The sequence below is a fragment of the Dendrobates tinctorius genome, unplaced genomic scaffold (genome assembly GCF_039654945.1).
Source record: "Dendrobates tinctorius isolate UK_male_01 unplaced genomic scaffold, ASM3965494v1 ptg000134l, whole genome shotgun sequence".
NCBI classification, from domain to species: Eukaryota; Metazoa; Chordata; class Amphibia; order Anura; family Dendrobatidae; genus Dendrobates; species Dendrobates tinctorius.
In genome coordinates, this window is record NW_027361802.1 from 14343925 (window position 1) to 14355000 (window position 11076).

Genomic DNA, 11076 nt, shown 5'->3' on the forward strand with positions numbered 1-11076 from the left:
CTCCAAACGCGACATGGTGTCCGATAACGATTGGAGCTAATTTTCCATTCAAAAAGTCAAATGGTGCTCCTTCCCTTCCGGACCCTGCCGTGCGCACAAACAGTGGTTTATGACCACATATGAGGTATCAGTGTACTCAGGAGAAATTTTTTAACAAATTTTAGGATCCATTTTATCCTGTTGCCCATGTGAAAATGAAAAAACTGAGGCTAAAAGAAAACTTTTGTGAAAAAAAAGTACTTTTTTTTTTTACAGATCAATTTGTGAAGTACAAGTACCTAGGGGTTCAAAGTGATCACTATGCATCTAGATAAGTTCGTTAGGGGGTCTAGTTTCCAAAATGGGGCTACTTGTGGAGGAGCTCCAATGTTTATGCACACAGGGGCTCTCCAAACGTGACATGGCAACCGCTAAATATTCCAGCATATTTTCCATTCACAAAGTCAAATGGTGCTCCTTCCCTTCTGAGCCCTGCCGTGCGCTCAAACAGTGGTTTATGACCACATATGAGGTATCGGTGTACTCAGGAGAAATTGCCCAACAAATTTTACGATCCATTTTATCCTGTTGCCCATGTGAAAATGAAAAAATTGATGCTAAAAGAAAATTTTTCTTGGAAAAATTAAAATGTCCATTTTTTCTTTCCACGTTGCTTTAGTTCCTGTGAAACACCTGAAGGGTTAACAATCTTCTTGAATGTAGTTTTGAGTAGCATAAGGAGTGCAGTTTTTAGAATGGTGTCACTTTTGGCTATTTTCTGCCATATAGACCCCTCAAAGTGACTTCAAATGTGAGGTGGTCCCTAAAAAAATGGTTTTGTAAATTTTATTGTAAAAATGAGAAATCGCTGGTCAACTTTTAACCCTTATAACTTCCTAACAAAAAAATATTTTGCTTCCAAAATTGTGCTGATGTAAAGTAGACATGTGGGAAATTTTATTTAGTAACTATTTTGTGTCACATAACTCTCTGGTTTAACAGAATAAAAATTCAAAATGTGAAAATTGTGAAATTTTCTACATTTTCGCCAAATTTCTGATTTTTTTCTCAAATAAACGCAAAAATTATCGATCTAAATTTACCACTAACATGAAGCCCAATATGTCACGAAAAAACAATCTCAGAATCGCTAGGATCCGTTGAAGCGTTCCTGAGTTATTATCTCATAAAGGGACACTGGTCAGAATTGCAAAAAATTGCCTGGTCATTAAGGTCAAAATAGGTTTGGTCATGAAGGGGTTAAGGAGGCTATTCCGAGCACAAAAGGCGCAGGCCCGAATATATTTTTTAACATCCCGAGCCCTGTGCGGCCACCAGTAAGACCCTGCCAGGAGTTTTGTGGTCTGCATATAGCCACAGTGACCACCCCTCCTGGACGTGTGTGCCCAGGCACGAACCTTCGGCCGAAGGTGGGGAGGAACAAGGGTCTTACCTGGCGGAACAGAATTTGGCCACTGCAGGGCACTGTTGTTCTGAGACACCGCGTGTTGACAAATATGACCGCAACTGGAGTCTTGTGCCGGACACGCCTGGAGAACGGCACGAGACACCTCCATGGGCTCTGGGGGTGTAACCTCTGGCTCGGGTAGTTCCAGAGGCTCAAAAAAATTGGGAGCCGGAGTAACCTTCCGTTTGGATTGAGGACGCTCCATACCTCGCTCCAAAAAACAGAGGTCAATGTGGATGGAAATGGCAACCAGCTCTTCCAAACTGGCAGGCACCTCTCTAGTGGAGAGAGCATCTTTAACATGCTCCGCCAAACCTCTCCAAAACACAGGGATGAGGGCTTTGTTGGACCACTCCAACTCGGAAGCCAGTGTCCGAAAACAGACGGCATACTGACTAACCAAGAGAGCACCCTGAGTCAAAGCAAGAAGCTGAAGAGAGGTATCGTGCGTGACCTGTGGACCGAGAAAGACCTGCTTAATAGTTGTTAGAAAGTGAGCATCGGTCCGGACCTCTGGGTCACCACGCTCCCATAGTGGCGTAGCCCACTCCAATGCTTTGCCCGACAGCAGAGAAACAATAAACCCCACCTTGGCCCATTCCGTAGGGAATCGCGCAGCCAGTAACTCCAGCTGAATGGAGCACTGGCTGATGAAACCCCTACAGGAGACGCCATTGCCAGAAAATTTATCGGGCAACGGGAGGCGGGTAACTGTTGGCGCGGGGGAGGACGTGGACATACGGGAACTGCGTCTGTGATTGCCTTTAAAGCAGCTTCGGTGGATTGTGCAGCTGAGAGAGCCCTCTCAAGAGTGGCCAGCCGGCCGTCAAGCTGCCGAATACACTGTAAGAGTTGCTGCTGTTCTGCCATCACTAGCCAGACCCTGGCACTAGTATAATGTTAGGAACGTCGGAACGCACTAAATAAAAATAATAATAAAGTGCGTTCACCGCTCGGGGTCCACCATGCAGTAGGTGATATAACCGCTGCTAAGTGGTGGCAGGAGCAATATGGCGGAAATGCGCACAGAGTTAAACTTCATCCAGGTGCGCAGAGCAATCTCATTTAACTCACAGAGATGCCAAAAAGTACAAACACAAATGACAGAGCCTGTTGTAGTCACAGTACATAGTAAAAAACGCACACACGGTATAAGGTCACAGAAGTAGCCCAAGACGGCGGCACTACATCCGTCTAGACCTACCGTGTGTGTGGCGTTGCAACTGCGAACGCAAAGGAGGCTGCTACTGCAGCGCGGCGTTGACACTGCCGCTAAACGACAAAGGCAAGGCGCAAGCGCAATGTCGGATGCTAGCAGCTGTGGATGTCGCAGCAGAGGAGCGCTGGTGCTGATTCTAACTCAGTCCCTATCCACATGCGTAATATCAGAGGGAAGGGGTTTCAAATGAGTCAGTCACCAGAATTATGCATCCATCCTCATACACACAGCAGCAAGTAAGTCTATACTAGCGCATGGCGGAACAGCCATGCGCGCCTTTTATAGCAGCCGGGACCTTCTGCGCGCTTCCAGATCTCTGAGATGGACCAATGAGAACTGGAGCGGGACCTGAGCACATGACTCCCGATCTCCAATGGGAGATCGTCCCATGAGCATGCCCAGCAAGAGGACAGAAGGACTTAGCCTCAGGAGAGATTTGCTGCAAGGCAATCTCCTCTGCAGTGGATAAATAGGAGGAGAGTGCAGAATGTGAGGATGTGGATCCCTGCTGAGTAAAAGCAGATATCCGACTCCTAACAACGAGTTTACAGATATGACAAGGGAAATACCAAGGCCAGGTATCCATCCACAGACAGCTGTATTGGGTTTTGCCCCTCATCAGTGTGGAGTAGGATTCTGGCTAGGTGGGAGCAATGCCTAGTAGACCAACATCATGAAACAATCACTGACCTCAGGGAGACCAGTCAAAGAAAACACTGCAGCAGCCGGCAAAGGCGCTCAATCACAGTGAAATCCTAGGTACATTACTCCCTGGGAAATACGAATATGCAAATTAAGTCCGTGGAGCCTCATTTAAGAGTCTCAAACACGGGACTAGCCAGATCTTCCTCCAGGGAAGGACCCAGCCAAGGGGTGGCTTCTTTCGGAAACCACCATTACCACCATATTAAGTGGTTTACGAGTGTTAGGAACGGCGGAACGCACTAAATAAAAATAATAATAAAGTGCGCTTGCCGCTCGGGGTCCACCGTCCAGTAGGTGATATAACCGCTGCTAAGTGGTGGCAGGAGCAATATGGCGTAAAGAGCTGGATATTGACTTAAAGGGCCACTTAATATGGTGGTATTGGTGGTTTCCGAAAGGAGCCACCCCTTGGCTGGGTCCGTCCCTGGAGGAAGATCTGGCTAGTCCCATGTTTGAGACTCTTAAATAAGGCTCCATGGACTTTATTTGCATATTCGTATTTCCCAGGGAGCATTGCACCTAGGATTTCACTGATTGAGCGCCTTTGCCGGCTGCCGCAGTGTTTTCTTTGACTGGTCTCCCTGAGGTCAGTGATTGTTTCGTGATGTTGGTCTACTAGGCATTGCTCCCACCTAGCCAGAATCCTACTCCACACTGATGAGGGGCAACACCCCGAAACAGCTGTCTGTGGATGGATACCTGGTCTTGGTATTTCCCTTGTTATATATGTAAACTCGTAAAGAGCTGGATATTGATTTAAAGGGCCACTTAATATGGTGGTAATGGTGGTTTCCGAAAGGAGCCACCCCTTGGCTGGATCCTTCCCTGGAGGAAGATCTGGCTAGTCCCGTGTTTGAGACTCTTATATGAGGCTCCACGGACTTTATTTGCATATTCGTATTTCCCAGGGAGCATTGCACCTAGGATTTCACTGTGATTGAGCGCCTTTGCTGGCTGCCGCAGTGTTTTCTTTGACTGGTCTCCCTGAGGTCAGTGATTGTTTCATGATGTTAGCCTTAGAACATTAGCAGAATGAAGAGCATAGGTAAGGTGATAGAGATGAAGGTGGAGATGTAGGGTGGTGCTGAACCATGGTGCACTTTGTGGGTGAGATTGATCAGTGTATATTGGACTCCATAGCAGATGGGAATCCAGTACAATGTACTGTCACAGGGTAGAGACATCGATGTAGTGGATGGAAAGGAATATGATCTTGGCTGCTGCATTAAGGATGGATTGGAGAGTGAGAATAATTAGTAGAGAGTTGCAATAGTCATCGTCAGATGAGAAAGAATAAAAGCAACAGTAAGAGTTTTTGCAAAGTCAAAGTTAAGAAGAGGTTGAATTCTAGAGATGTTTTTGAAGTGTAGTTGAGATGAGTGAGCAAGTGTTTGGATGTAGTGGGTGAATGAAAGATCTGAATAAAATATGACTTCAAGACTCTGGGTATGTTGCTGGGGAGCAATAGTAGAATCATACACGGAAATGGCAATATTGGGTATAGATAGTTTGACGCTAGTCACTACTCACGGACTAGCCCTGAAGTGGAGAAATCAGGAAGTCAGAGGTCAAAAGCCATGAGGGTACATCATAAACAGAGGAGTGAGGCAAACACATAGTCAGGTCATAGTCTGAATTCCAAGAAGGTAGCAGAGAAGACAAATGGGCTAGACAGATGGATGGTCAAAGGCAAATCCAAGGTCGAGCAAAAAAGATCAGAATACTTGAACAGAACAGAGTAACACACACCACTTGCGCAGAGATCTGAGACAGACAGCCAGCTAAATAGCCTGAGCATCATTCTGCAAAGGAGACACCTGTAGGAAACCTAGCATCTCCCAGCCCTGATTGGGCAACTGGACTGTCACCACACTGACAGCTCAGCACGCCCAAGCTTCAGATTGGATGGCTGCGCTGTCTATGATGACACTGACCGCTCAGCATGCCCCTGCTCCAGGTTGGACAGCTGAGCTGCCACTCACCACACCGAGTGGAGGAATCATGACAGATAGGTTAGTAGAGGGAAGAAATGAAAGGAGCTCAGTTTTTTACAGATTCAGTTTTAGATAGAGGGAGGACAAAATGTTTGAAACAGCAAAAAGAGACTCACTGGTGTTTTGTAGCAATGCAGGGGTGATGTCATGAGATAGTGTGTACAAATGGGTGTCATCAGCATGGAGATCGTACTGAAAACTGAATTTACTGATGGTTTGTCCGATAGGGGCAGGATATAAGGATAGAAGAAGGAAACCTAAAACTGAGCCCTGAGGAACCCTGACAGTAAGGGGAAGATGAGCTAGCAAAAGATAGAGTGAAGGAGTAGTCAGAGAGGTAAGCGGAGAACCAAGAGAGAGCAGTATCCTTGTGGCCAATAGAGCAGAGCATAGTGAGGAGGAGCTGGTGTCAAATGCTGCAGAGAGATCCAGGAGAATCAGCAGAGAGTAGTGTCCATTACAATTAGCTGTTAGTAGATCATTAGCTTTAGTAAGGCAGTTTCAGTAGAGGGTAAGGAGTTGAAATCAGATTGGAAAGGGTCAAGAAAAGATAGTATATTAGACAGGAGTGGACCACATGTTCCAGGAATTTAGAGATGAAGGGAAGAGACAAGTGTGTAATTAGCAGCACAGTTATGGTCGAGGAAAGTTTTTTAAAGGGAATCTGCCACCCTTTTTTAGGTCTTTCAGCTGCCAGCATAGACATCGGGGGCTTATCTACAGCATTCTGTAATGCTGCAGATAAGCCCCCGATGTAACCTGAAAGAGAAGAAAAACACGTTATATTACACTCACCGAGGTGGGCGGTCTGGTCCGATGGGTGTTGCGGTCCGGTCCGACGCCTCCCTTCTTCATGCGATGACGTCCTCTTCTCTTGTCCTGTAATGGCTCCGGCGCAAGTGCACTACTCTGCCCTGTTGAGGGCAGAGCAGAGTCCTGCAATGCGCAGGCGTCGGGAGAGGTCTGGTGCCTGCGCACTGCAGAATTCTGCTCTGCCCTCAACAGGGCAGAGCAATGCGCCTGCGCCGGAGCCATTACAGGACGGGAGAAGAGGAAGTCATCGCATGAAGATGGGAGGCGCCGGACTGGACCCCAACACCCATCGGACCGGACCGCCCACCTCGGTAAGTATAATATAACTCCTTTTTCTTCTCTTTCAGGTTACATCAGGGGGCTTATCTACAGCATTACAGAATGCTGTAGATAGGTCCCCGATGTCAATGCCGGCAGCTGAAAGACCTAAAAAAGGGTGGCAGATTCCCTTTAAAAAACTTTCCTCGACCATAACTGTGCTGCTAATTACACACTTGTCTCTTCCCTTCATCATCTCTAAATTCCTGGAACATGTGGTCCACTCCTGTCTAATCTACTATCTTTTCTTGACCCTTTCCAATCTGGTTTCAACTCCTTACCCTCTACTGAAACTGCCCTTACTAAAGTTTCTAATGATCTACTACTTCATGCGATGACGTCCTCTTCTCTCGTCCTGTAATGGCTCTGGCGCAAGCGCACTGCTCTGCCCTGTTGAGGGCAGAGCAGAGTCCTGCAGTGCGCAGGCGTCGGGAGAGGTCTGGTGCCTGCGCACTGCAGAATTCTACAGATTCCCTTTAAGTAATGGGTGTATGCTGACATGTTTAAAGGAGGAAGGAAACAGATGAGAGAGATTAAATATTTTAGTCAGGTCAGTGGTGACAACCGTGGAAAGGGACTGAAGGAGATGTGAGAGAATAGGGTCACTGGTGCAGGTAGTAGGGCGAGAAGATGCGAGGAGCCTGTTAACTTATTCCGTAACCATCTCAAAGACAGAAAGTGAGCTAGATGATTTGCAGGAAAGAGTATGCCTGGTTTGGGAGAACATTTACTGTCGGCTATGACCAATTGTTTCTTTTAAATAGTTGGCCAGATGGTCAGCACTGAAGTTAGTGGTGTGGGCCTGCACTCTTGGACTAAGGAAGGAATGAAAAGTGTCAGAGTCATGTAGGATTGTTGGATAGGGAGGGGATGAGTGTGGTGAAGTAGGTTTGTTTGGAGAGGTGTAGCACAGAATTGTATGAATAAACTTAAAATGAATGACATCTTCTGCCAGATTGGATTTTCTTCACAGACGTTTGACGCATCTGGAGCACCGCTATAGAAGACGTGTTTGTAGTGTGTGCCAGGGTAGACACTGTCTCTGCTGAGTTGTTTATGTACAGGAGGTGCCAGTTCATCCAGAGCACTTTGCAGTGTTTCATTATCATGTTTCAGAGCAGAGTTGGGACATGATAGGGAGGAGATTGTGGCCAAGGATGACTGCAAATTCTTAAGTCATCAGAGCTGTACATTGGAGAGGAGTGAGGGGCTGAAATGGATGGAGTGTGGAGGCTGAAATGGATGGAGTGTGCAGAATGTGTGAAAGGGCGGTAGAAATAAATGCCTGCAGCTGCTAGAACATAAATGAGACAAATACTAGGATGAATATATTTAGCAGTATGAAAGAACTGGGTGCGTTTGTTTAAATGTCTTGCATGCCTTACCTGTCTCCTGCCCTTTGCAACTGCCTTGTTTAACTGCCATGGCACTTTGAAAATTATGGCATTTGGATAAAATCTGCACAAGTGCCCCCTGCACAAATGCCTTCCCCTTGACGAGGTCTAAATATATAGGGAAGTCTGTGTTTAGATCTAGAACTAATTTAACTCGTTAACAATCAGTCAACTAACAACACAGCAGGAGACAATAAAATGCAGAAACAAACATTTTGACCTTTTAGGTCTCTAGATCATATGTTGACCTTAGTGTCTCCATTGAAACTCAGAACAAAAACTCTGTCAGGGTGAGAACGGGGTCACACTTGCGAGAAACTTGCATGAGTCTCGCATCTCAATACCTGGCTCGGTCGCCGGCATTCGGGACCAGAGTGTGTGGCTGCTTGTATTTCTATGCAGCTGAGCTCTCCTGTCCGAGTGCCGGCGACAGTGTCGGGTATTGAGACTTGTGCGAGTTTCTCGCAAGTGTGACCCCAGCCTTAATTTAATACTCTCTTTTATTAGTTCCCTTCTTTCTTTCACACATTTGGTAGGTTGGCAACTAATTAGCAACATATTGAAAACAGTATGTCTGTATGGAGATGAATGAATCTATAAATGGAAGGACATTTTTTAGTAAAGACTATTTGAAAAGTTGCTTTGTTTTAGTTCCTTTGAAAAAATTAAGCAAAAATGGTTGTAATGGTATGTTTAGCTATTAAATAAGCAAGTGAAAACAATCCAATTACTGTAAATTCAATTTTGGGCTAAAATACTCTCATTGAACATGCAAACCACTGTATTTTCAAAACTAATGTTTCCCAGTTGAATATACAGTGGTTACGGAAAGTATTCAGACTCCATTAAATTTTTCACTCTTTACTTCAGTGCAGTCATTTGGTAAACTCAAAAAAGTTCATATTTTTTCTCATTGTTGTACACTCTGCACCCCATCTTGACTGAAAAAAACTGAAATGTAGAAATTTTTGCAAATTTATTAAAAAAGAAAAACTGAAATATCACATGGTAATAAATATTCAGACCCTTTGCTCAGTATTTAGTAGAAGCACCCTTTTGAGCTAGTACAGCCATGAGTCTTCTTGAGAATGATGCAACAAGTTTTTCAACCTGGATTTGGGGATCCTCTTTCATTCTTCCTTGCAGATCCTCTCCAGCTCCATCAAGTTGGATGATGAACATCGGTGGACAGCCATTTTCAGATTTCTCCAGAGATGCTCAATTGGGTTTAGGTCAGGACTCTGGCTGGGTCAGCCAAGAATTGTCACAGAGTTGTTCTTAAGCTGTGTGCTTAGGGTCATTGCCTTGTTGGAAGGTGAACCTTCGTCCAAGACTGAGGTCCAGAGCATTCTGGAAGAGGTTTTCATCCAGGATATCTCTGTACTTGGCTGAACTCATGTTTCCTTCAATTGCAACCAGTTGTCCTGTCCCTGCAGCTGAAAAACATACCCACAGCATGATGCTGCCATCACCATCTTTCACTGTTGGGATTGTATTGGGCAGGTGATGAGCTGTGCCTGGTTTTCTCCACACATACCACTTAGAATTATCACCAAGAAGTTCTATCTTTGTCTCATGAGACCAGAGAATCTTTTTTCTCATAGTCTGGGAGTCCTTCATGTGTTTTTTTGCAAATTCAATGCGAGCTTTCATATGTCTTGCACTGAAGAGAGGCTTCAGTAGGGCCAGTCTGCCATAAAGGCCCGACTGGTGGAGGGCTACAGTGATAGTTGACTTTGTGGAACTTTCTCCCATCTCCCTACTGCATCTGTGGAGCTCAGCCACAGTGATCTTGTGGTTCTTCTTTAACTCTCCTTGAGTACTGCAGCAATTCTTTTGTAACCTTGGCCAGATGTGTGTCTTGCCACAATTCTGTATCTGAGCTCTTTGACCTCATGATTCTCATTTGGTCTGACATGCATTGTGAGCTGTGAGGTCATATATAGACAGATGTGTTCCTTTACAAATCAAGTCCTATCAGTTTAATTAAACACAGCTGTACTCCATTGAAGGAGTAGAACCATCTCAAGGAGGATCACAAGGAAATGGACAACATGTGACTTATACACTCACTGGCCACTTTATTAGGTACACCATGCTAGTAAGGGGTTGGACCCCCTTTTGCCTTCAGAACTGCCTCAATTCTTCGTGGCAGAGATTCAACAAGGTGCTGGAAGCATTCCTCAGAGATTTTGGACCATATTGACATGATGGCATCACACAGTTGGCGCAGATTTGTCGGCTGCACATCCCTGATGCGAATCTCCCGTTCCACCACATCCCAAAGATGCTCTATTGGATTGAGATCTGGTGACTGAGGAGGCCATTTGAGTACAGTAAACTCATTGTCATGTTCAAGAAACCAATCTGAGATGATTCGAGCTTTAGGACATGGCGCATTATCCTGCTGAAAGTAGCCATCAGATGTTGGGTACATTGTGGTCATAAAGGGATGGACATGGTCAGCAACAATACTCAGGTAGGCTGTGGCGTTGCAACGATGCTCAATTGGTACCAAGGGGCCCAAAGAGTGCCCAGAAAAAATTCCCCACACCATGACACCACCACCACCAGCCTGAACCGTTGATACAAGGCAGGATGGATCCATGCTTTCATGTTGTTTACGCCAAATTCTGACCCTACCATCCGAATGTCGCAGCAGAAATCGAGACTCATCAGACCAGGCAACGTTTTTCCAATCTTCTACTGTCCAATTTCGATGAGCTTGTGCAAATTGTAGCCTCAGTTTCCTGTTCTTAGCTGAGAGGAGTGGTACCCAGTGTGGTCTTCTGCTGCTGTAGCCCATCTGCCTCAAAGTTCGACGCACTGTGCGTTCAGAGATGCTCTTCTGGCCACCTTGGTTGTAACGGGTGGCAATTTGAGTCACTGTTGCCTTTCTATCAGCTCGAACCAGTCTGCCCATTCTCCTCTGACCTCTGGCATCAACATGGCATTTCCGGCCACAGAACTGCCGCTCCCTGGATTTTTTTTCTTTTTCGGACCATTCTCTGTAAACCCTAGAGATGGTTGTGCGTGAAAATCCCAGTAGATCAGCAGTTTCTGAAATTCTCAGACCAGCCCTTCTGGCACCAACAATCATGCCACGTTCAAAGGCACTCAAATCACCTTTCTTCCCCATACTGATGCTCGGTTTGAACTGCAGGAGATTGTCTTGACCATGTCTAC

At 45.7% G+C, this 11076-nt stretch overlaps 1 protein-coding gene across 1 annotated transcript in view; it reads left to right on the forward strand.

Annotated features, from left to right (window-relative positions):
* LOC141048288 (transmembrane channel-like protein 1) overlaps nucleotides 1-11076 on the forward strand; it is a 397123-nt gene that overhangs the window by 256945 nt on the left and 129102 nt on the right. The window lies entirely within an intron of this gene.